This window comes from Mandrillus leucophaeus, unplaced genomic scaffold, assembly GCF_000951045.1.
Source record: "Mandrillus leucophaeus isolate KB7577 unplaced genomic scaffold, Mleu.le_1.0 Scaffold528, whole genome shotgun sequence".
Classification (NCBI taxonomy): domain Eukaryota; kingdom Metazoa; phylum Chordata; class Mammalia; order Primates; family Cercopithecidae; genus Mandrillus; species Mandrillus leucophaeus.
In genome coordinates this window covers 987247-1003376 of record NW_012105675.1, presented here as the reverse complement: position 1 = coordinate 1003376, position 16130 = coordinate 987247, and the positions used below count along the sequence as shown (strand labels likewise).

At 34.7% G+C, this 16130-nt stretch overlaps 1 protein-coding gene across 1 annotated transcript in view; it reads right to left on the bottom strand.

Annotated features, from left to right (window-relative positions):
• Positions 1–16130, bottom strand: part of LOC105551585 (contactin-5-like) — a 1043690-nt gene that overhangs the window by 727312 nt on the left and 300248 nt on the right. The window lies entirely within an intron of this gene.

The following is a 16130-nucleotide window of genomic DNA, read 5'->3' as shown; positions in this document are numbered from 1 at the left end:
CCCGGCTTTTCTTAATTTTTATAAGATAATAATATGAAAATTCTATACTATTCCTAGCATTTGCAATGTTAAATTTATTATCTATTTTATTTAAGAATTTACAATATGCATTTTTCTTAAAAGCTTATATGTGATTTACTTTTTAAAATAAGTTTGAGAATTATGCTGGTGCATATTTCCCGGTGACCTGAAGGAAATTTACATGAACGGGGCAGGGCCACCTCTATTCTCTTTATTTCTAATGAAGTTCACTGTTTAATGAAATTCTCCATACAACGAAATTTATATTTTTAGTAAATTTAATCTTTGATAGATTTATTGATGTTTTAGCATCGAAAACGTAGCATAGGTACTCATACATATATTTCAAATAGGAATCTAATAACGTATTTCTTATAGTTTTCAGCAGTTTTATACCATCTTCCTATACTTGCCATTCTCATATCAAACTAAAAATTTAGTGATGAAAATTATTCTACTGTTTTTCTCTTTAATAATATTTCCAGAATATTTATAGAGCATTTATGTTTATTGACATAATCAAGGTGAGTAAGGAATACAAGTTTTAAACTTTAGATTGATGACCTCAGAGTGATTGAAGGCCGTCAACTGAGATTTCATGTTAAAATACTACCAAGAGTCCAGGGAAATCTAAGGTACATATTTCATGATCAGATTGAGAAAAAGTATTTCAATTGCTTGTAGTTGTCACTACCAAAGGGTATTAACCTTTATGATTTCTATTTATATTATTTGGAACTTGAAGAAATTGACATTTTTGTTAAAAAGAAAAGTAGTGAAATATCAGCAATTTTAAATATGTCAACCTAAGATTTCCTTTAATCTCAGCTTGCATTTCTGATATCAAGTCTAAATTATAGATATTATTGTAGTATACAAGTTGTGAACAGGAAGATCTTTTTGTCTTCCTTGCTTCCTCCTTCTGTCTCTTCCTCCCTTCCCCTTTCCCTTGCTTTTGTCCCCCTTCCTTTTTTCTTCTCCCTTCATTATTTTCTTAATATTGTAACAATTTTACATATCTGCTTTATGCCTTAGTGCACAAAATTAAAAACTAAAAAAGTCAGGCATTTTGTTGAGGTTTACAAACTTAGGTGGAATGATAGTTACTTAAGCAAAAAGCAAGTCTTTATTTTAGGATTTGACAAGTTATGTTTTTTTTTCATCTTGGACTGTCATTAAGATGGATTTTTTTGGAAGTCAGGTTTTTGTGTTTCTTACTGTCATTATTTCTTAGCAATTATACAGTGCACCATTTTTCCCTACAATATGCAAATATTGAGAACATTAAATGAGATAATACACATAAAAAGCTTACCAACATGTCTAGCACATATTGAGTAAATAAGAAGTATCACTAGTTACTTTCACATTGCATTATGAACTAACATAGCAAAATAAAAAAATTATAATGAACACTGTTGTTGTGGTGATGGTTGTTATTTTCAAATTCCTTCCTCAAGTTTGCTTCTCAGAAGCAAAGCTTTTCCGTTTTATCTCTGGAATAAACTCATGTTTGTCTTTAAGACAGTCATCAAGTTATCAATGTCTTTCTTCACAGAATTGGAAAAAACTACTTTCAAGTTCATATGGAATCAAAAAAGAGCCTGCATTGCCAAGACAATCCTAACTCAAAAGAACAAAGCTGGAGACATCATGCTACCTAACTTCAAACTATACTATAAGGCTACAGTAACCAAAACAGCATGATACTGGTACCAAAACAGAGATATAGACCAATGGAACACAACAGAGCCCTCAGAAATAATACCACACATCTACAACTATCTGAGCTTTGACAAACCTGACAAAAACAAGAAATGGGGAAAGGTTTCCCTATTTAATAAATGATTATGGGAAAACTGGCTAGCCATAAGTAGAAATCTGAAACTGGATCCCTTCCTTATACCTTATACAAAAATTAATTCAAGATGGATTAGAGACTTAAATGTTAGACCTTAAACCATAAAAGCCATAGAAGAAAACCTAATACCATTCAGGACATAGGCATGAGCAAAGACTTCATGTCTAAAACACCAAAAGCAATGGCAACAAAAGCCAAAATTGACAAATGGGATCTCATTAAACTAAAGAACTTCTGCACAGCAAAAGAAACTACCATCAGAATGAACAGGCAACCTACAGAATGAGAGAAAATTTTTGCAATCTACTCATCTGACAAAGGGCTAATATCCAGAACCTACAAAGAACTCAAACAAATTTACGAGAAAAAAAAAACAACCCCATCAAAGAGTAGGCAAAAGGATATTAACAGACACTTCTCAAAAGAAGACATTTATGCAGCCAACAGACACATGAAAAAATGCTCAGCATCACTAGCCATCAGAGAAATGCAAATCAAAACCACAATGAGATACCATCTCACACCAGTTAGAATGGTGATCATTAAAAAGTCAGAAAACAACAGGTGTTGGAGAGGATGTGGAGAAATAGGAACACTTTTACACTGTTGGTGGGATTGTAAACTAGTTCAACCATTGTGGAAGACAGTGTGGCAATTCCTCAAGGATCTGGAACTAGAAATGCCATTTGACCCAGCCATCCCATTACTGGATATATACCCAAAGGATTATAAATCATGCTGCTATAAAGACACATGCACATGTATGTTTATTGTGGCACTATTCACAATAGCAAAGACTTGGAACCAACCCAAATGTCCACCAATGACAGACTGGATTAAGAAAATGTGGCACATATACACCATGGAATACTATGCAGCCATAAAAAAGGATAAGTTCGTGTCCTTTTGTAGGGACATGGATGCAGTTGGAAACCATCATTCTCAGCAAACTATCGCAACAACAGAAAACCAAATACTGTGTGTTCTCACTTGTAGGTGGGAACTGAACAATGAGATCACTTGGACACAGGAAGGGGAATATCACACACCGGGGCCTGTTATGGGGTTGGCGGGGGAGAAGGATAGCACTGGGAGATATACCTAATATAAATGACGAGTTAATGGGTGCAGCACACCAACATAGCACATGTATACGTATGTAACAAACCTGCACATTGTGCACGTGTACCCTAGAACATAAAGTATAATAAAATTAAATTTAATTTAAAAAAGAAAAGACAGTATGTTGTGATGATGAGACTACTTCATCTGCAGTCAGAGTCAGATTTCTTTAGGTTTCTACCATACACTTATGTTTAGATCTTAAACACTTATTTACCATTTCTGGGAGTAACTATGTCAGATCCTATGCCTACTCAAGGAATTATAATAAAAGTCTTAAGAATAACAGATGAGAAAATTATTCCTAAACTGAAAGTTTTACATATGTTAGTTATTACTCAAGTTTCGCTTTATGAAAAACAATGACCTTAGCCAACTTATATTTTTCTCTCCATTTCTTTGAAAACTAGATCAAATCTAAATAAGTAATCATAGGAGACTTACTGAAAAATAAGGTAAGTTGTCTTATTATTTCACAACCTTGCTTCACACACCATAGGTCAACATACATTTATCTTTTATTGTTTTGCTGTGATTTTGTAATCTAACATGAATTTTACTTTACAGATGGAAAAATAGCCTAAAATTGTAAAAGCCATGTAATCACCTGATATTCTTATTTTCTTTTTTACAGTCATAACTCCCTCTATTTCAAATCGTCACCAATGTCTGTATCTTCTTTTTAGAGTTTATCTCATTTCTCTCTTTTATTAGGCTGGGATACAAAAATTTGTCCCTTATCCTAGGGTGGCTGTCTTGAATAGACTCTGTCTGTAATTTTCTATTCTTATTGTGTTATTGACCAGAAAAACAAATATTTAAAATTAATATGAAATAAAATCTTGTAATTAAACCTTAAATTGATAATTAATTTTTTATCAACAACGTAGTAACTTCAAGATAGTATTCAACATTGTTCCCTAAGCTTCAAATGACCACTTCCCACCCTTGTCCACCTAAAGAGCTTCTATTCATGTTAAAATTCTGGTTTAGATATGAGATTTTTAAAAAAGTTTTCCCAATAATTTTTGTGTTCTTTCTACTTCTGAAACTTGCTTATTAAATGTATTGCCCAACACTAAGTGATACATCATTGGTGCTCTTATAAGAAAAGGAAATTTGGGTACACAAGGAGACACCAGAAACATGTGGAAGCAGTGTGGTGATCACGTGAAGACAGGAGTAAGGCAGCCATCTGCAAGCTGTGGGAGAGGCCTCACAAGAGACCAAGCCCGGTGCAAACTTCATATTGAACTTCTAGCCTCCAGAATTATGAGAAAGTTTTCTGTCATTTAAGCCACCCAGTCTGTGATGTTCTGTTTTATGGCAGCCCTAGAAAACTAATACAACTGGGGACAAGGAAATCTGGGGAATAGACATATAAGTTTATGGACACTCTACAATTGACTAAGGAATAGGCACTAAAGAAACCAGTACACAGAATGGCTTGGCAAACTAAAACCAGTCTCTTTCATCAGCCATTGTGGTACGAGCACATTGTAGTATAAGCACACTGACACATTCACAATGTGGCCACGTTGTCAGAGATGGAGGTTATGCATGGTGCCAAAAACATGAATCCTCATTCAACAAAAGCTGATCTACCTACTACCTCTGTGGAAATCTCAACCTTCCAGCAACTGAGCACTACACTGAGATTACCCACTACCCTTCACCAATATGATACTATTGGTTCTACTCAATCAGTCAATCAAGGTGGAAGGAATACCTTTTGAGTAGGATCAAAGCATATCTTAGGTGTGGGTTTCCCTTTCTTGCCCACATCTCTTCAGCTAGCAGCACTCTCCAAGAGGTAACCAAGTCTTTGATCCACTGACATAGAATGTGGATAACATTACATAGAACCGATGGCCACACTTAACATCAAAGGAAGTACATCAATGGACATATGATCACAGGATATACTGGTTTTATTACATACCACTACCCAGAAGCCCAATGAATGGGATTATTTTTAACAGCACTTAAATACATTAAAATATGTTAAAAACAGTATTGAATACATTTAAGTCCTCTCTGTCTGTGTGTATGTATATATCTTTTCTGTATTAGTCAGTGTTCTCCAGAGAAACAGAACCAGTAGGATGTGTGTGCGTGTTTGTGTGTGTGTCTGTGTGTGTGTGTGTTGTGTGTGCGTACATGTGTGTGTATGCAATTGGAATTAGTTTATGTGATTATGGGAGTTGACAAGTCCCAAGATGTGCAGTTGGCAAGCTGAAGGTTTAGGAGAGCCAAAAACGTAGTTCCAGTCCAAAGGCTGGCAGCATCAAAACACAGCAAAAGCTGATGTTTCAAATCCGAAGGAAGGAAAAAAAAAACAAGCAATGTCCCAGATCAAAACACATCAAAAACTGGCGGGCAGAAGACATTCCCTCTTACTCGCAGGTGGGTCACCCTTGTGTTCTATTTAAGACTTGAACTGATTGGATGGGCCCACTCTCACTAGGGAGAGCCGTCTACTTTACATGGTTAACTGACTGAAATTTTCACCTCATCAAAAAACACTGTCACAGACACACCCAGAAAAATGTTTGATCCAATGTCTGGGCAGCCCATGGCCCAGTCAAGTTGACACATAAAATTAGCCATCACACTGTCTTAATCTTACATCCCCTTTCAACATTTGCCCTATTTTATTCTTAAACAATACAACTATATTGAACAAAAAAAGGTATCTGTACTTACTCCCCTCCGTTTTATACATCATACTTTTTCTTTTCCCTTTGTTATATACCTTTCATTCTCAATATTTCACTTTTCTTTTTCTGTGCCTTAGAACTTTCTTAACTGTTGAATTCCTCAATATTTGATTCTGGCTTTCTTTAATTCCTACTCTAGATACTTCCTAGGCAATTCATGGCTTCAATATACCACCTATACACAAAAATCTTCCAAATTTATGTCTCTTTTTTTTCCCTTGGATTCCTCAAAGTCACAAAAAAATTACATGTGTAAAACTGAAACTAGGAACTATGTCTGCTTCCTTTCATTACCCCTTCCAACAGCAACGGTAACAATAATCATCTCATCTTCCAGTATTCTCGATCCCAGTCAATACTTTCATCATCTTCCTAGCTGTAGAAACCATAAATCCTAAAGTTACTTATTTATTTATTTATTTAAGAAGGAGTCTTGCTCTGTTGCCTAGGCTAGAGTGCAATGGTGTAATCTCAGCTCACTGCAAACTCTGTCTCCTGGTTCAAGCAATACTCCCACCTCAGCCCCACTATGAGTGGCTGGGACTATGGGACTACAGGTGCCTGCCACCACGCCTGGATAATTTTTGTATTTTTAGTAGAGACAGTGTTTCACTATGTTGGCCAGACTGGTCTCGAACTCCTGACCTCAAGTGATCCGCCAGCCTCCACCTCCCATAATGCTGGGATTACAGGCATGCTAAAGCCATTTCTGACATCTCATTCTTCCTTATCCATGAATTTAATTATTTATCAAATCATATTTATTTGACCTCTGTGTATATCTCAGGTCTGTTTCTTCTCCATTTCCACTCCCACTCTTGTTTGAATGAGCATCTTTTCTGCATTCCACTGTCAGTCTACTTGAAGGTTTTCTTCATGATGAAACCCGAATGATAGTTCAAATTGCAAATCAAATAAATGTCTAGATATGGTTTTTCAATTTATATAAATTGAAAAAAATTATATACTGTACTTTGTACTTTGTATAGTTGAAACTAATTGACTTCAATAATGTATATAATTTTTATTGAGTCTCCATTATGTGATATACACACCACCAGTTACTGGAAATTTAAAAGTGAACAAGATAAGGTCTCTTAGCATAAACATTATGGTCCAGTGGGAGAATGAGACTGGTGAATAGCCAATTCCAATGTTGTGTGGTAAGTGCTATATTAGGTGCCAGCTCGGGCACTATGGAATCACAGGAAGGTCATCCAGCCCATTACTGAGCATTCAGGGATGGCTTTTGTGGGGAGGTGACTTCCACCCGAAGAAAAATACGAACAGATTCAAGCACTAATGGGCAGCTATCATGTGGCCAGGGAGACCAGCTGAGTCATGTGACTGGTGGTATCATTTGACACATTGAGGACGTTTTCTAGGTTTTTGTGAGTTAAAAATAATTCATGAAGTAAATACCAGTAACAGTAGATTCCATATTTACACACATATTAAGTATCAGTTTACAAAATCCTTCCAAATATATTAACCCATTTAAGCTTCAACCCAGTGCTACTGATGTCAAGATAGTTTTTTGTTTCGTTTTGTTTATTACCCCACAGAGTCTATAGCATAAAAAAGCTTACAGAGCAAGTGAATGTTAGACTCTGGAATAGCACAATCCAATTCACCTTTTCTATAAACAAGATATAAAATTCTGTCATCTGTAAATGGACTTCATTGATCTAATGTGTACAAGACTGCAGATTTTCAGTCAATACCAAATGTTCATATTTGTCTTTTCAAGGATATTTAAAACCTTAACTTTTAATTTAAGTGTTGATTGTCTTGTAGTGAACCATTCATGATATGGAGTCAATATTTAATGATACCAGGTGGATCATCCTAATTCCAGATTAACTACATCCCACTGACAAAATTTCTTTCCCACCCTGCTGCCACCTGTCTGGTACCAAACCCGCTCAGCTGTGGAAACTGACAGCTGGTTCTTCAGAGGGGAGTAGTGGGAGCAGAAGTCAGGTGGAAATGGCTCATTAGCAATGGAATGAAAAAAATACGCAGACTTCCCTGTAGACTTTTTGGATGATGCTCCTCTCTCTGCAATTGCCATTTGGAGAGTTAATTGCAAAATAATAATAATAATAATAAATCTCAAAAGGTTTTGAAATTATTATGATGTGATGTCATCATGTTAAATCAATTTATCTTTATTTCTTCTGCTGAAGTTTTAATTTTGACATGAATCATAGCATTAGTGCTGAAAGAAAAAATATTCTGATATTTTTGCTTTCTGACCATGTCCAGGGATGTTGCTCTATAAAGAACCCCAGGATTCGGAGTTGGCATACTGAATTCTGATCATTAATTAGCTGCTTAAAATCACATATTCCTTAAGTTCTGTGGACGTCAGGTTATACATGAAAACAACAGAATTAAATGGCCACAATGATTGAATTGTGCTTCATTACAGACTTTCTTCTGTCTTTTTTGGCTTTATTTAAAGTTATCAATAGACCACTTATTTCTCTCGATAAGAGTACTTATAATGTACATTTAAGAAGACATCTCTCTTACATTGATGAGTTTTTATGCTGTTTAAAAATCTTTTCATTGTGTATATGAAATGTTTGAAATGTCATTAAAGACAAAGTTTTATACTTGGATTTTGAAATAGTTTTCAGTCTAGGACCACACCACCCTGAATGTGCCCGAATTTGTCTGAAATATGGAGGTGACAGAAAAGTGTATGTGGGGACAACCCAGTTTTTATAAAATTAAAAATACAAACTCTTTTGTAAAAAACTCATCTGCTATAAAGTATTAGCAATTGAACTATTTATAGAAGTTTTCTTTTTACAGTAAGCTAATTATTGTAGAAGGGTTCTTAAATATCCTTTAAAGTTTAGAAAATTAATTATGTTTTGCTAAAAAAAATTTTCCTATTTTTAAGATCAAAGCAGTAGCAACACTAAAATCATAAATAAGATTAATGCATGAAGCAAGTTATCAGTGCACAGTGGCTCCTTGATATTAAGCAGTGTTACATTCTTTTCAGGATCTTGATTCTCTAGAGTATGTCAAAATGTTAGAGATACACTTATGTGCCAAGAATCACCTTGAAACCACCAAGACAGACTGGAAAAGTTCCCAAAATGAGCTTTTTCAAAAACCACATCTCACCCTTTATCATCTGAACTCGTTTCTCACATATGTGCACTTGTCTTCTGACCTTTCTCATTTCCTGATAGCTTGAAGCTCTGCCATTAGCAGCAAGCACTAGAAGTCATATTGCTACATCTGTCACTATTAGTTAAGAATACCATCCAACTTAAAGATAACTAGAAATTTTCTCCTATAGTTCTTTTTGGCTTCCTCAGTGTAGGGTCAAAAGGGTTGCCTGCAGCAAATAACCGAGCACAGAATTGGTTGTTGAAATATTTCATTTCATAAAACCATGAACTCCCAGCCCAACTTTGTTACTGCCATTTGTCACGCATTTACCACATGTGTCTTCTGTCTTGAAAAACTCATCTACCCTAAGCCCAATATCATGGAATAAAACTGCTTTTCAGACACCAACACAAAAATCTTCGCAAAGGAGATAGCTGACTGAAGTCAGTTTTAACAGACTTTATTCTCTTAGGGTGCTGAGAATCTGAGAGCAAGTAAAGCTGAAAAAGGTTTCCTTGCTTTTCTACCACTGGCACCGCAGCTGTTAGCACTTCTGGTGTCAAGGTACAAATGTCAGGGAGGTACTGTCAGTAGAGTAACACCCATGAAAAACAGCCTGGCAGCCTGGCTGGCAGCCAGAGCCTGCGATTTCGTTATACACGGCTCAGAGCTGGACTTCCGTTATCACTATTTCCTCCAATTGCTCTTAATTAAAGCAGAGAGATTTGCTTCACGTCAATGAAATGAAAGGGTGGTTTTTTTGTTGTTGTTTTTTTTTGACTCAGTTCAAAAGAGTAATTTCAAAAGTGAAGACTAACTAAAGTGCTTAGAATATTATGGTTCAGCTTTCTGAAATACATTAGCATGTGTGTCCTGGGAGAAAATGGCTTGAATTAAAATTTGTCCCCCAATCCTCCACCGAAGGGTCTTCTACTGAAAATAAAATACACCTGAAAACTTATTAAAACATATGAGACATATACAACACCTAAATGTTTATTTTCATAACTCTTTGAGTCTTAGAGACAATTACCTAGATATACTGTAGAAAAAAAAAGTCATTGAAATGATTTCTCAGATTTTAAGAAATTCTAGAATTTATTACAAAAATGTATAGACAATTTTAGTATACCCATTTCCCCTCTAAAAACCTGTGATTTGATATTGGTGCAATGCCATCACAATTAAGGAGCAGGAAGAAGATGGCTTTTTCAAGGGATGGGACTCGAGGGATTTGAATGTTGACAAACTTCCCGGCATCATCAATTGCCTTATGATTTGTAGTTATCATCAGCGTTCATCTTGGATATGATAATTTACTAACCAATTTATCAGAATCTACAGAACGATGCTCTTGGTCTTGGAGCAAATCTAGCAGACATTTTTTCCAGGGACATCTGCTACCCACATGCATAATCAGAAAACAGGAATAGTTCCTCTAGAAATAAAAAAAAAAGTATGCCACCTTTTTCATCCAAATTAAAGAAAACCATCAGGGGCTTTACTTCCCATGGTCACTTTCCATATTTACATACACATATTCTCATGAGGCACACAGATCCATTTAGTTCTCTATAATTTGCATCATTCTATCGACTCTATAATTTGTGTTATTCTATTGTCTCTTCTTTCTATCATTCAACTCTTGCTAAGGTTACCAGTGGCTTTCTAATTAAAAGAAATACTCTATGAAAAATATCACTGGCTTGCAATATATATTCAATACATGCAATCCCTGTCACCTTCTAATTTTCAATATAAATCGCCCATTCCAAGATTTATATTCTAAAACTTTGTCTATTCAATATACCCATATAGACTTTCTATATGCCTCTTAATCTTTTTATTTTCATACCATCCCATAATTTTTACCTTTTTAATATTATCTATTTTTTCTATGCATTCTTGGCTAAAGCAAAATAAAACAACACAAAACATAAAGTCATATTCCTTGTCAATTACTTATTTTTCTTATCCCAACTATTTCCATCTAATAATTGACTATATTCTGTTGATGACTCAGAAGTAGGTGTCAAATCTGGAATTTTCTTTTCCATCTCCAATATTAAACTTCAACCTGGTTCTTTCCTCACTCTGGCAATGGCTGAAGTCTGCTCACAGATTTTCCTATTCCTCTTTCTCTATTTCCATCTTGCCCTTTAAACTATAACATGTTTATGGTTTCCTTACCAACAAGCCTACAGTGGCACACTAGGAACAGAAGCATTTGTAGGCTTCCCTTTGCTCACAAAATAATGTTCAGAATCCTTAGCCTGAGGTCATTTGTAATATTTTTTTTTTCTAAATCATTATCTGATAGTTCAGTGATCTATGTTCAGTGAACTATTTATGGTCAGTGAGCTCCTAACCAGTCCAAATGCTTTTATTCTTCCATGACTACTAGAGTGTATTCATCACTCTGCCTAGAATAAATATCAATGTCTTCTCTACCCTTAATTACATTGCTACTTAAAGTATGGTCTGCAGAGAAGTAACACCAGCATTACCTAGGAGCTTGTTAGTTAAAAACACATAATCTCAACCCCCGCCCCCACCCACAGACCTATTGAATAAGAATCTGCAAGTTTTACAATATCCCACTGTTTATCATATACAACAAAAATTCTCTTCTCTGAAGCTACTTTCTTCTTTATCTTCCCACTATATCTTTTTCACATCCTACAATAGCATCCATCTTAAAGTGTTACGGATATTTAAATTAGACATGTGCACCTCCTCCCCATCCTCCTCTTCTTTCTCCTCTCCTCTCTTCTTTTCCTTATTCTCCTCTCCCCTTCTCCTTTCCCTACCCTATTCTCTCACTCACTGTTACTTAACAGCAGTGATAGGGATAAGGGTTATGTATTAACCCATTCCTCTTGCTGTGTGACAATCAACTGCTTGCATTATTCCTTTCAATCTGGTGGTTTCACCTGCTCCAGAGAAAGATGCATTTTCTCTTTCCTTTGTCTAGACAGTAAAATCTCTCACTATTTAATGATGAAAATAAAACCAGCCTCTACATAGTCACTATTGAACAAGTGAAAGTAGTTACTTGGAATGAGAAGCTCTATGTCCAGCTGTACATGGTACAGCATATGCACATCTATAAAACCCATGAAACAGCACTTCAGAATGCTTCATGTAGTAGACTAATAGAACATACTTTTTCTATCAAACTGCATCTGTATAGTTGTGAGATATGGATAGCTGAAATATTTCAGTTCCTTAAAATATAACACACCGGTATACACACCCTACTTGGGCTAGCAATGAATTAATTATTGTTCAGCAAATTTACATAGTATAATTTTTTAAATATGATGTTATGCCTCCCAGAAGCTATATCATACCCTCAAAACTGTCATTATTATGTTAATTAATATTTGTTGGCTATTGGGATATTGAAATTTGTTTATATATGTCTAAACAGCTTCACACGTCACCTTTTACCAACCCCCTTTGGGCTAATATGAGTTTAAATCTCAGGTCTGAACTCTCTGACTCATGTCCCAAATACCTTAGAGGCAGCTAGTCTTCACCATTCTCCTTCATTTGTAGCCTAGGATATGCTCATCCTAGAATGTCTTTTATCAGCAAATTCCTTATTGGGACAATAAAGTCTATGATATGACTAAGGATAAAGTAATATAAACTAATGGCAAAGTTTTTGCAAGCACAATATATACCATTACAGTTGCAAATGATTAGAATAAATATTTGCTCTTCAGTTGTTTTGATTATTATATACACAGTTTAAGTGGAGTTTGCGAAACAATTTTAATCATGAAATAAAACATTACTAAATATTAATTTTATGTGAATTAATCCTTCTTGTAAAGGAGACAAAATATTCCTTTAAATGTACACTTTGAGATAAAGAAGGATATTTTATTTTGTATACAGACCATCTTTCCTGTGGTAAATTAAATTCACTGGAGCAGATAGGATCCCCACAAACCATAAGTGAATAATTTTGTCCTCTCTTTCCCTATGTGAGAATTTCCCTGCTGTTTCAATGTTAGTACATTCTTAGCAAATTTTCAGCTGTCTATAAAAAAGTCTTCAGTCTAGAATAAGTTAGTAGATGGGCGTTTGTTCTGAAAATTAAAAATTCAAATAAAAATGTATTAATAACACTAACTTTATAAGCAAAAGAAGTGAGAATCTGCGTGAAAGCACAAATAATTCAAGCTAAAAATGGGTCACAATGATTTACATATTTCAAGATAATTTGTTTTTATTCCTGAATCATGACCTACATCTGTGAAATTATTTTACTGGTGCAATCTTACATCATAACTGTCAAAGCCTATTTGATTGCTATTTGATTTCTATTCATTGAACTTATTATCCTAGAGAAAACAGCAGTGACAGAAAAAACAAAAAACAAACAAAAAAAAACTTCAAATCTTGGATTGCGTGAGATGTCACCTGAGAGGAAGGCTAATCTGTCTATATACAGTTGGGTGTAGTGTAATTTCAGGTAGTTCTAGGTTTTCTACATTTGTCTCTTACATATTAGCTCATTCTACTAAAACCACTATTTTTGTCCAGCCTATGAATAGAATGAGTACCTTCATGAAAATCTTGTCTCCTTCACTTTTTAATAGAAGACCAGCAATTACATCTCTAGGCTTCCAACTCTTTAGGCCATTTATTTGCTGAGGCACCTGGGGAAAAAAAACCACTTAATTTCTCTTAAATCCTTTTTTCTTCTCATTTATCATGTAGGATTTTTTTGGAATATAATATCAATGGCTAATATTTGTTGAATACTTAGGAAAATGTTGCAGAATATTGTAAGCACTTCATATACACTATCTGAATTGTCTTATGGCAATCCTATGCAGAACAGAGATACAGAAAGGCTACATAATTTGTCAATACCATACAATTTGGCGTAGAGAGACTGAATAGAACCAATTTGCTTAACTGTCTGACTATATTATAATGCATTCTGCTGAATGAAAAGGAAAGATATTATAGTAGAAACTAGTAACTACCATTTGGAGAAAAAATTGTATTTCTTGCAGGTCATGCATTGTGTAAAACACTATTATTGAATATTTACAACAATCCCATAAAGAAGTCAACATTTTTTCTTTAACATGTAAAGAATTGAAGGCTCACACAGGATATATAATTTGCCTCTATTCAAAAGGCAAGTAAGTGACAAGATAATTTTTTAGAGGAACATATGTTGTTTTCAACCTAGGTACTTTATATTACATATTTTTCCCTCTCAAACAATGCCACTCCATTGCAATATTTGAGGAAGCAAATGATATAGATAAAATTGTTTTTGTATTATTTATTTTTTTTGTTTTGCTGTTGGATTGATGCGAAATATATATTCATGTTTTATCAGAATAAATTTTCTCTACTACATTTCTGATATTTCATATCATGTGATGCAACCTGGTCACAATCAAAGAATGAATTTGTTGCCACTTGAAATTTATCTCTTGGCTAAACAGCAGTAGTAGTCAACAAAACAACCATCCGAGGTGATTTCTTCAGAGGCAGCACCTTAGGAGGTATAAAAGACTGAAAAGAATTTGGCAAGTTATACCTGTAGATAGTAAATAGGCCTAAAAATAATTTTTAGAGAAAGAGAAACAACTAAAAGAAAATATTTCTTAATCGTCCTTTGGGGCTTTGAGGACAAGGAGTTATAGGTGCTAGAATATTATATACACAATTAATAATATGGTAAGTTTTAATACTACAATAAACTAGCATAAAATTAAAGATATAATTTTCTTAAAATACTAACGCTATTGATTTAAAGAATTAGACTTTTTAAAAAGGCTTATTTCAAGAACCACTTGAAAATAAATTTGACATTAAGTAATATTTATACCTTTGGCAAAGATCAAAGTAAGAGCATTTGATTTAATAAAACTGGAGCACTCTTTGACTCTAGGAACAAATTTTAGAAGAGCATTGTGATGAAGTTTCAGAAACCCTTCCCTAGTGAAAGAACCACAACTGGTGAAAAACATTACACAAAAATGAAAGCTCTGGAAATTGTCCTAAATTGCCACTCATCAACTCATTTTATGAGGTCATCACAACTCTGAACCCCAAATATGACAACAGTATTCTAGGAAACGTAGAAAATTATAGAACAATAACCCCTTATATATGGATATTAAAGTATTTAATAGAAATTTAGCAAATCAAATCAGGTAATGTATACAAAAATACATCATGACCCAGTGGGAAAGAATACTAGATGGTGTTCCTACTTAAAAACTAATCAGGCTGGGCACGGTGGCTCATACCTGTAATCTCAGCATTTTGAGAGGCCAAGGCGGGCAGATCACAAGGTCAGGAGATCGAGACGAGCCTGGCCAATACGGTGAAACCCTGTATCTACTAAAAATACAAAAATTATCCAGGCGTGGTGGTACACACCTGTAGTCCCAGCTACTCAGGAGGTTGAGGCAGGAGAATTGCTTAAACTTGGGAGGCAGAGGTTGCAGTGAGCCAAGATCATGCCACTGCATTCCAGCATGGGTGACGGAGCGAGACTCCATCTCAAAAAAATAATAATAATCAACCTAATTCATTAGAGTAAGATAATAAAGGAGGAGAAAGGTATATGCTTATCTTAATAGACACAGAAAAATGTTTGCCATAATTCAACCAACAGAGAATGATCAAATTTCAATTGATATTTTCATATAAATAGGCAATTCATAATAGCATATAGTCTTATTATTTCATTTATATTAATTTAATGAGATCACTTGGACTCGGGAAAGGGAACATCACACACCGGGGCCTATCATGGGGAGGGGGGAGGGGGGAGGGATTGCATTGGGAGTTATACCTGATGTAAATGACGAATTGATGGGTGCTGACGAGTTGATGGGTGCAACACACCAACATGGCACAAGTATACATATGTAACAAACCTGCACGTTATGCACATGTACCCTAGAACTTAAAGTATAATAATATAAAAAATAATTAAAAAAAAAAAAAAGAAAGAAACAGGCCAAACCCATCTCTGTTGCTATAAATCAGGAAATGGCTACATGTTTACAGTGTGTACTGAATAAAAGTATCATAAAAGTGCTTCTCAAGTTACAGAAATATTCTATATTTTGAGTGAGATAGTGGTTAATAGGTGTATATATTTTTCAAAACTCATTGAAATGTGCATATAGGATAGATGTGTTCAAATGTAAGCAATGTGCCTAAATACAAATAAAAGGGTAAAGACAGGCAAAAAGGTAAATTGTATTATAAACATTTTA